Source organism: Phyllostomus discolor, chromosome 5, assembly GCF_004126475.2.
Source record: "Phyllostomus discolor isolate MPI-MPIP mPhyDis1 chromosome 5, mPhyDis1.pri.v3, whole genome shotgun sequence".
Classification (NCBI taxonomy): domain Eukaryota; kingdom Metazoa; phylum Chordata; class Mammalia; order Chiroptera; family Phyllostomidae; genus Phyllostomus; species Phyllostomus discolor.
Window position 1 is genome coordinate 15,368,807 of NC_040907.2, and position 9,049 is coordinate 15,377,855.

The following is a 9,049-nucleotide window of genomic DNA, read 5'->3' on the forward strand; positions in this document are numbered from 1 at the left end:
CACAGGCCAGTCCTCAATCCACTGAGCCACACCAGCCTGGGAGACTGGTTATTTTAAAGGCAATGGAGCGCCATTGAAGGTACTTGAGCATTGAAGTAACGAGATCAAATCTGTGCTTTAGGGAGATTAACCCTGCTACAATGTGCAGAATAGATTGGCGTGGGAGAGGCTGGAGGCTGGGAGAACAATTTGGAGTCTATTACAAGAACGAGCGGGCGCATCTGTGTATCTGTTAGTTTTAAAATGCCTTTTCTAAATAACCCTGTAACTGTCAAGTTTTGTTCTTTTTCCTCTTTAAAGCAGCTATTTGTGGGTGTGCAGTAACCCAACAAAAATGTCTTTAGGAATCATCTCGGGCCCGCTGTCTGGGGGCACACAGCAGGGTCATTGTCTCCGCTCTGTAGCCCTTTGTCCCAGGACGCCCATTCCCTGCACAAAAACTTTCCTGGCCCAGAAGCAGGCTGCTGTGGTTTAGCAGATACTACTGTCCCGGGCTCTGCCCGTCTGCCCACGTTTGGGAGAAGCAGGTAGAAAAAAGACTGACCTTCCAGTCTCGGGTGATTTGAAACCCTCTGTCTAATCACAGCCAGGTATTGGCAGAAGAGGGTCCCTGCCCAGCTCAAACTCAATACTTTCTAATAACTGTTACCTGGGCCCCCTGGTGCTCTTAAAGACTGCTGTGCTGCATTGCCTTAACTGATCTCAGAGAAACATAAATGTATTCATTCTTTCCGGCTTTCCACTTCTTGCCTTGGGAGGCACGTGGGAGTAAAAGGGGGCGGGGGGTGGGGGGAACCAAAGTTAAGGTGTGAGTATCCGCAAGCTTGAACAGAAGCGTCTGTGAACTGGGCACAGAAGGGGACGCGAGGGTGGCGGCTGCTGCCCCAGCAGGGATAGTTCTCCCGTCTCTTCAGCTCCTGGCACACTCCATCTTTGACCCGATGGCCAGCCCCCTCCTTGTTCAATGACTGGTTTTTCCACTTCACGCTGAATCCCCACACCTACTTTTCTTCTCCACCAGAGACACTCTGCTTAACTTATGTAATTTGTCTCTTATACTTAAAGCAAACAAACAAAAACTTGTTGACCCCACAGCCCCCATCAAGCACTACCCACCTCTCTGCTTTTCTTCACAGTAAGATTCTTCCAAAGCGCTGCCTGGGAGGCTTGGGAACCACGTGGGTGGGGACAGAGTGGAATGCGGGAAGGGCTCCGAGAAGGGGAAGAAGAGCACGAGTGGAATAAAACTCAGCATTCTCCAGAGGAAGAGAGCAGGCCCCAGTTTCTATGACGTATCATACGCAGTGTCCAATATGTCAGGAAATTATTAGACCTCAGTGAAACAGGAAACTGCCCTGAAATGGAGAGAAAGATCAGTCAATAGTAAGAGACCTGCAAATGACCCAAACATTGGAATTAGCCAGGGATTTAGGATAACATCGATACATGTGTTAATGATCTACAGGAGAAGATGTAAATGGTGGCAGAAGAGATAGAAAATTTTAGGAGATATTTTAAACTATAACAGGAGAACCAAAAGGAAAACCCAAAGCTGAAAATACAGCATCTGCAGTTGAAAATGCTCTGGATGTGATTAACATGATGTTGGATACAACCAAGAAAGGGATCAGTGAACATTAAAACAGACCAATAAATATCACCCCAAAAGAAAGAAGGAAAGATAAAAAAAATCAGAAAAAAGAAAAAGAAAAAGAAATTAATGTCCAAAGGGCAATACAACTCCAGTCTTTGAGCTTATCTTTTCTCCTAGATGAAATTCTTTTGCATTGCTGTTGAATGAAAGTCACTTGCATTGCTGTTTTCTACAAGTTAATATCAGTCAAAGTACTCTCCACCAGAGAACTGGGTAATCACTGATAGGGCCTGCTAGGCAACGCCCCAATACACTGAAAGGAAATGCAGTAATTCTTTTTGCTTATTTCCAGATTTTGGATAGGTTTTCTTTAACAAGATTTAAGAGTTAAGGCTTAAAAGGAGAGAAACATGGCTTCTAAGAACTTTGTCTTCCCTCCCTCCCTCCCTCCCTCCCTCTCTCTCTTCCTCCCTCAAACATTTCCACAGCACTCTGTATGTACCAAGCGCTATGTTAAACATTTTACAGATATAAACTCATTTAATCATAGCTGTCCTAAAGCTGATCTGGGGGAAAATGTTTTTTGTGGGATATAACTTCCCAGAGGGATCTAGGAAAGAAATAGCATTCCTGAGAAAATGCTTAAGCAGTTTTCAATGAGTTTTAATAGGATTAAGACATTCTGGGAAACTAGCTACTGACCTACCCAAGCAACTTTTATCTGGGAGTCTGAGAGTCTTCTATCTAGTCTAGAGTCTAGGAATCCTAAACTGGCCATTTTTGTTTCCTTTTTTTAACCGTTAGTTATCCATTTTCTCTTTTCCATAATAGAGCAATTTTTAAAATTTGGCCTACTAAAAGCCTTTTCCTTTGTAACAAGATTATAATAAAACTTAGACACATGCTATTAACTAAATTATCCATAAAATCTGATTTCCTGCCCTGGCTGGTGTGGCTCAGTGGATTGAGCGCCGGCCTGCAAACCCAAAGGTCCATGCTTTGATCCCCAGTCAGGGCACACGCCTGGGTTGTGGGCCGGGTCCCTGGTGGGGAGCGTGTGAGAGGCAACCAGTAAAAAATAATCTAGTTGTTTTAAGTAATCCTCGTAACAACCCAAGAGAGGTAATTGTGAGGCTCCACCCTCCTTTCCCACTCGGGTTTCATGAATCAGAATCCGAAACATTTCCCTTCCCCAGGAAGACGGACCTGACCTCTTGGGCCAGATGTCTGTGGCAGACACAACACACGTGCCCAGAGTCACAAGTACCGTGAGCGAAAAGAGGGGCTTTGCCTTCAATTCAGACCAGAGTGATCACAGAAAACCATCTACCGAGGTGCAGAGCGTCCGTAGAGGTTCAGACATACTGAATCATGCTGGTGGCGAGAGGGATTTACAAACAAGGGGAAATAACCTTGGGCTTCAAGGCAACCGTGAACTCTTCACCTCCCCTCCACCATCAAAAATACATTGTTCTGGACAAAGTCACTGAGGACCGAGGAGAAAAGGGAGGCTGCTGTGGCTTTTTCTGGAAATGAGACCATCAGATGAGGTGCAGACCTGAGACGCCAGATCTTGAAGAGCTGGTACTGATGCCCAAACCTTTAAAAGATAATAAACTAGGTCCTGAAGAATTGGCAAGTAACCCTTCCTCATCAGGACAACCCCAGAGGTAGCTGGGGCTTGTGGTGGGTCAAATTTGAGACCACTTCATTCATTCTGATCCTCCCCTCTTACTTTTCCCATGGGTGGCAATGGTCTCTGTTGGGGACCAATACCAGATTGCCCAAAGCTTTGGGGGATTGCAGCCGAAGAGAGGTATTCAGTGGTGGTCTGCAACTGTGAGGGTCCCGTTATCTGATGTCAAAAAACCCCATTATTTATTTATTTATTTATTTATTATTTTGAGGCCCCCATTCTTAACTCTGAGGTTTGCGAGACTGGGCTTTGATGGCTCAGGTTCGCAGTGGACTCGGAGAAGAGGAAGCTGGGGCGGGGCAACTGTGGAGAGGGAGCCTCTGGGAGATGTGGTAAACGTTAGTTTTCCATTGTGGAAGCCTGCAAAGGTTTACCAGGAAGAAACAGCAAAGGAACGTAAATCACCCTCAGAGTCTAAAGCAGAAAACTCCGGCTTTAGGAATCAGCTCTCGGTGGGTTCTCGTGGGGTCTTAGTGAAAAATCAGGTGTTTCCAAAAGCAAGTTCCCTATCGGAATTTCCTGGGGCTACGTATTTAAAATGCAGATTCCTGCACTCTACAGAGATTAGAATTCTGGGGGTGGGGCCCAAGAATCTGCATTTTCATAATCTGATTTGCGGATTTGCCATTTGAGGAACTTGGATGAAGCAGGAGGAACTGCTCAGGTGTGTGGCGAGAGATAGGGCACAAAGGCTTGATGGAAGTTCTACACTTGAAAGTCTCTTAAATGTTCAGGGGAAATGAAAAGTCAGCCTCTGGGGAAAAGGACAACTCCTGGGCGTCAAAACTACAGGGTGTCTAAGATGTGCACTGACTTGTTTCACTTCTGCTTGACGGCTTTAAGATAAGAAATGGAACAGACGGGAGATAGCCTTTAAAAAACACTCCTATTTTTAATTATAAGATTACTTAACCCAACAAAAGATGATCTAATATAAACTATCTAATCTAGCCAGACTAACATTCCTATTTATGTACACTCCATTTACACAAACTTTCTGGGGTGAGGTTAAAGGCCACAGTATCTTAACCTCTAAGTATCTTATTGGGGTGGATGCTTGTGAGGGTCCACTAGTTGCCTTGTAGGTGTGGGAGCTCTTCACCCTCTTTCCAGCCGCTGCCTAGGTTTCCGGAGAGTGGAGGAGTCACGGGCCCTCCTGCTGTGGGAGCAGGTGTCCTGGAGCTATAAAGACTCAGCTGTCTAACACTCTGTCAGTGTATAAAAAAGGGGGGCTCCCATTTCTGTCCATGGTGTCCCCAGGGGTGGTGTTACTCACACCCTCGCTGTATATGATCGGCTATAAGCAATTCGTGGTAGTTGACTTCTTTCTAGTAACAAGCCCAGGCCAAAGAGGCATGTTATGCTGACATGATAGAGCGCCATCTAGTGGTTTATTATTAGACTAGGACAGTGTGAGAGTCGTAAAATCCCAGATAGCTACTTGAGTCTTTTTTTTTTTTTTTTTAGATTTTATTTACTTATTTTTAGAGAGGCGGGGAGAGAGGGAGGAAAAGCATCGATGCACGAGAGAAAAGTTGCCTCTTGCATGTCCCCAACTGGGGACATGGCCTGCAACCCAGGCATGTGACCTGAACAGGAACTGAACACGTGAGCTTTCAGTTCCCCGGCTGGCGCTCAATCCGCTGAGCGGCATCAGCCAGGCTATTTGTGTCTTAAGTATTTGACATTTACATATGCAGAAACAACTAGAAATCTCCTTGTAGTTTGACAGCTTGATACATTAATGATAAACTCAACTAAGCTTTTATTTTCCTTTATTGCCAAAAGAGTTCTGGCCTTTATATAGTTAACTTCACAGTGATCTGACTATCTATAGAGTGGAAAAACAGTACATAAAAATGTCATGCAATTATCATTGACCATGAAGTAAATATGGAGAAAATCTTGAGAACTGTAGGCATCATAAAGCATCTATTTATTATAAAAATGTGAAGAATGGTGACTGTAGAAACCCACTAATGCTGAGAACGATTATTCCTGTACTATAAAACTAGACTTAAATCAACTACTAAAACTTTTAGCAATAAAATTGTAGTTACACTCATGCCTGTTGTTAAAATTTCCATGTTCTTTATAAAAGTTTGTTCTTGTATTCCAAAAATTTACCCCATGATGGAACTCTTCAGCTTTGGCAGAATATTGTTTAACTATTTTTTAAAGTTTTTATTTATTTATTTATTTTTAGAGAGAGAAGGGAAGGAGATAGAGAAAGAGAGAGAAACATCAGTGTGTGGTTGCTGGGGGTTATGGTCTGCAACCCAGGAATGTACTCTGGCTGGGAATCGAACCTGCGACACTTTGGTTCGCAGCCCGTGCTCAATCCACTGGGCTACGCCAGCCAGGGCCCAGAATATTGTTTTTAACAAAATGTGCATTTTCTGCACATCTGCTTGGAACCTATTTGCCAAACTCTGGTTTGAATACTGAGTATAAATAAAGGAGAAAGACATAGCTCCCATTTTCAAAGAAATTTTCAAAGTAGAGATGAGTATATATATATATATATATATAAAATTAGAATATAGTCGAAAATACATTCACTATAAGTGGCCTATGGGGCTTCTGTTTTGGGAGGTCTAGGCCCAAGGTTTTGAGGAGTCAGTAAGTTTCTAACAGATGATCAGATAATAAATACTGAGTCCCACTAACCAGGAATGCTCCCTGGAAGAAGTCACATCCAAACTAACTCATAAAGAAAGAATCGGAGCTGGCCAGCTCAAGGGCTAAGGGTAGACACACAAGGTGGAGTGGGCGAGAGAAGGGTTGAAGGAAATGGTGGCTCCAGACCAAGGAGACAGGATATGCGCAAAGGCCCTAAGAGGAGAGAAAGAACACAGTCCCTTTAAATCTGGAAGCATACAAGCTCCTACACTTACACCTTCTCAAGCACAGATGCTGTGGGAGCCAGCCTTCACAACGGCCCCAGTGATCCTCAGCCATTAGCACTCACACAATCGTGTAGTCCCCTTCGACACTGAACAGGGGCTGCCTGTGTAATCAACACGGTAGTGTGGGGACTGTGGTGTATGACTTCTGAGGTCAGGTCGTGCAAGAGGTTGTAGCTTCTGTCTTGCTCTGTTTTGGATCATTTGCTCCGGAGGAAGCCAGCTGCCATGTCACGACGACACCCAAGCAGCCCTACACAGAGGGTGACATGGCCAGGAACTGAGGCCTCTCACCAATAGCCACAAGAGGGAGTCTTCTCGAAAACAGATCTCCAGTTCCGTGGACTGTAGCCTTGGCTGATATCTGGACCACACCTTCCTGGAGGACCTTGAGCCAGAACCACCCCAATAAGCCACTCCAGATTCCTGTTGCACAGAAATGGTACAAGATAAATGTTTATTGTTTTCAGTTAATAAATTTTGGGAGTAATTACTACTAAGCAATAAAAAACTAATATATTTCCTGATGTGCTCAAAGACACCTTTGAGCACATCAAAAGGAATCAGCTTTGTCTCAAGTACTGGATTACTTGAGTCTATAGCTAGTTTGGCAAATTTGTGCTTAGTTTGAAAGGTATTTTACCAAGGCTCTGAATCCCATTTTATGTAGGAAACACAAAAGAAGTGCTAAAAGGATGAGGCAAATGATAGAAGCAAAAGTGGGTATGATAGCAAGAGCTGAAAACCATGAGAAAATCACAAAAACCGAGTCTGCCTTTGGGCAGTTATGTTTTCAGCAGGGGTGGTTCCGAAGGACACCGGGCACATGGGGCGAGAAGGAGAGGCAGTTGATGAGGTGGAGAAGAAATCTCTGAGTCTATGCCTCAGGGATCAGCACCAAGGTTATGTGCCTGTTGTCTTTTTTTTTTTTTAATCCTCACCTGAGGACATGTTTAGTAATGTTAGAGAGAGAGGAAGGGAGAGAGACAGAGAGAATGAAACCTTTATCAGTTGCCTCCCATACGCGCTCCAGCCTGGGACTAAACAGACAACATAGGGACGCGCCCTGACCGGGGGCCAAACCCACAACATTTTGGTGCACAGGACAGTGTCCCAACCAACTGAGCCACCCGGCCAGGGCTGTGCCTATTATTATCTTTGAGGCTCAGAGTTTGAGGACTTAAAGATAAGACCCAGCCAAGAGCCACCAGGGGCTCCCTGGAGACTGCTCCTTGGCTTTCAGACCCGTTTGCATCTGCACAGTGGCTCGGTGAGCGGGAGCTGGTGTCCGCAGACGCCCTTGGCTGCTCGGTGCTCCCTCACTGCCCTTGCAGCGGGGAGGCTTGTCTGCTGCCGCAGATTTCTCGCTTTCTTCACTTTCCTTTAAAGCCAGGATACAATTTATTTCAGTAGTGCCATGCATCAAATTACAATAAATGCACAATAAATAAATATATCATGGCTAGAAGTGATTTTTTACCATTAACCAAGGAAAGGGTTTAATGTAGGTAAAGCTAGATTTGAGTTGTTATCTTTCTTTTTGAAGAGATCATAATATTCTCTCTGCAGATAAGACAATTTTTTTGAAAAATGTTTTACTAAGGGGAATGGTGCCCCCCAAAGATGCAAAAATTAAAGAATAAAATAAAATAAAGTAAGTACAATAGAAAACAGGAGGAATGGTGCCTCTGGGTGTCCCTAAATCTTAATGTAATGGCTCCCTGAAAATTAAACTCTTACTCTATGAGACAGAACTAGAGACTCCAAAAGGTAGCTTTGGGGAAAAGTAGCTGGGACATGAATGGATGTTCTTGATGGTGACCCAGAGTGACTATTCAATTTGTTCATTCAGCAAGTTTACGAATGCCTTTATAGTAAGCACTGTTCTGGGCTCTGGGGATACAACAGCGGACCAAAGAGACAAAAAGCCCTGCCCTCTTTGAGCTTACAGCCTGGTGAGGGGACATAGATACCAAATAAGAAACTGAGCCTGAAGTGTGTTAGACAGCGGTAAGCTCTAGGGAGGAAAAGGGAGTCAGGAATAGCAGTTGGGCGCACAGGGCTTCCAATTTCAGGTAGGGTGACTAGAAAAGACCTCACTGAGATGGTGACCCCTGCATCAGGAACTGAAGGAAGCGAGGGGGTGGTCCTGTGGCTACCCCAGGCAACAGAGCTGCAGGCATTAAGAGAGTTCCAGACAGCGAGGCCGTGTGGCTGCAGTCGATGAATGACAGGCAGAGAAGCTGGAGATGAGGCCGGAGATGCTGGGGATGGATGAACAGATCCCGCGGGGACAGAAGTCGGCCACTGTCAGGCCTCGGTTTTCCCTCCGGGTGAGGCGAAAAACCATTGGGGGCTGTGAACAGAAGAGGGAAATGGCTCCGAGTTACATTTTAGATGGTCACTCCCACGTAAGTGCTGAATTCTACGTGGATGAGTGGAATGAATCAGTCAATCGGGGCAAGGAAAAAAATAGGAAAACTAGTAGGTGTTTACTCAATTTGGGAACAAGAAACAACGCTAGAAATGACCTCTTAAAAAGCAGTGAATCTCCTGATTCACTTCCTCACTACGTTAAAGACATAAAGACCCGGATGAGGGGTCGCGGTTTGCTGCGGGTCCTCCTCGGGCTCGCGTCTCCTCCGGAGGGGCAGGGAAGAGACTTGAGTTTGTGAAAGAAAAGCAGCTGCCTCAGCAGGTTTTGAATGTGGACCCTTCTTGATAGAATCAGCAGTTACAACATTGTGAAGAAGAGACTCATGGTAGGGTTGTCTTTGGTGACCGAGCCTTACACTCTTATCCATTCACTCAACAAGTATTTATTGAACCCCAAGAATGTGCTAGATATTGTTC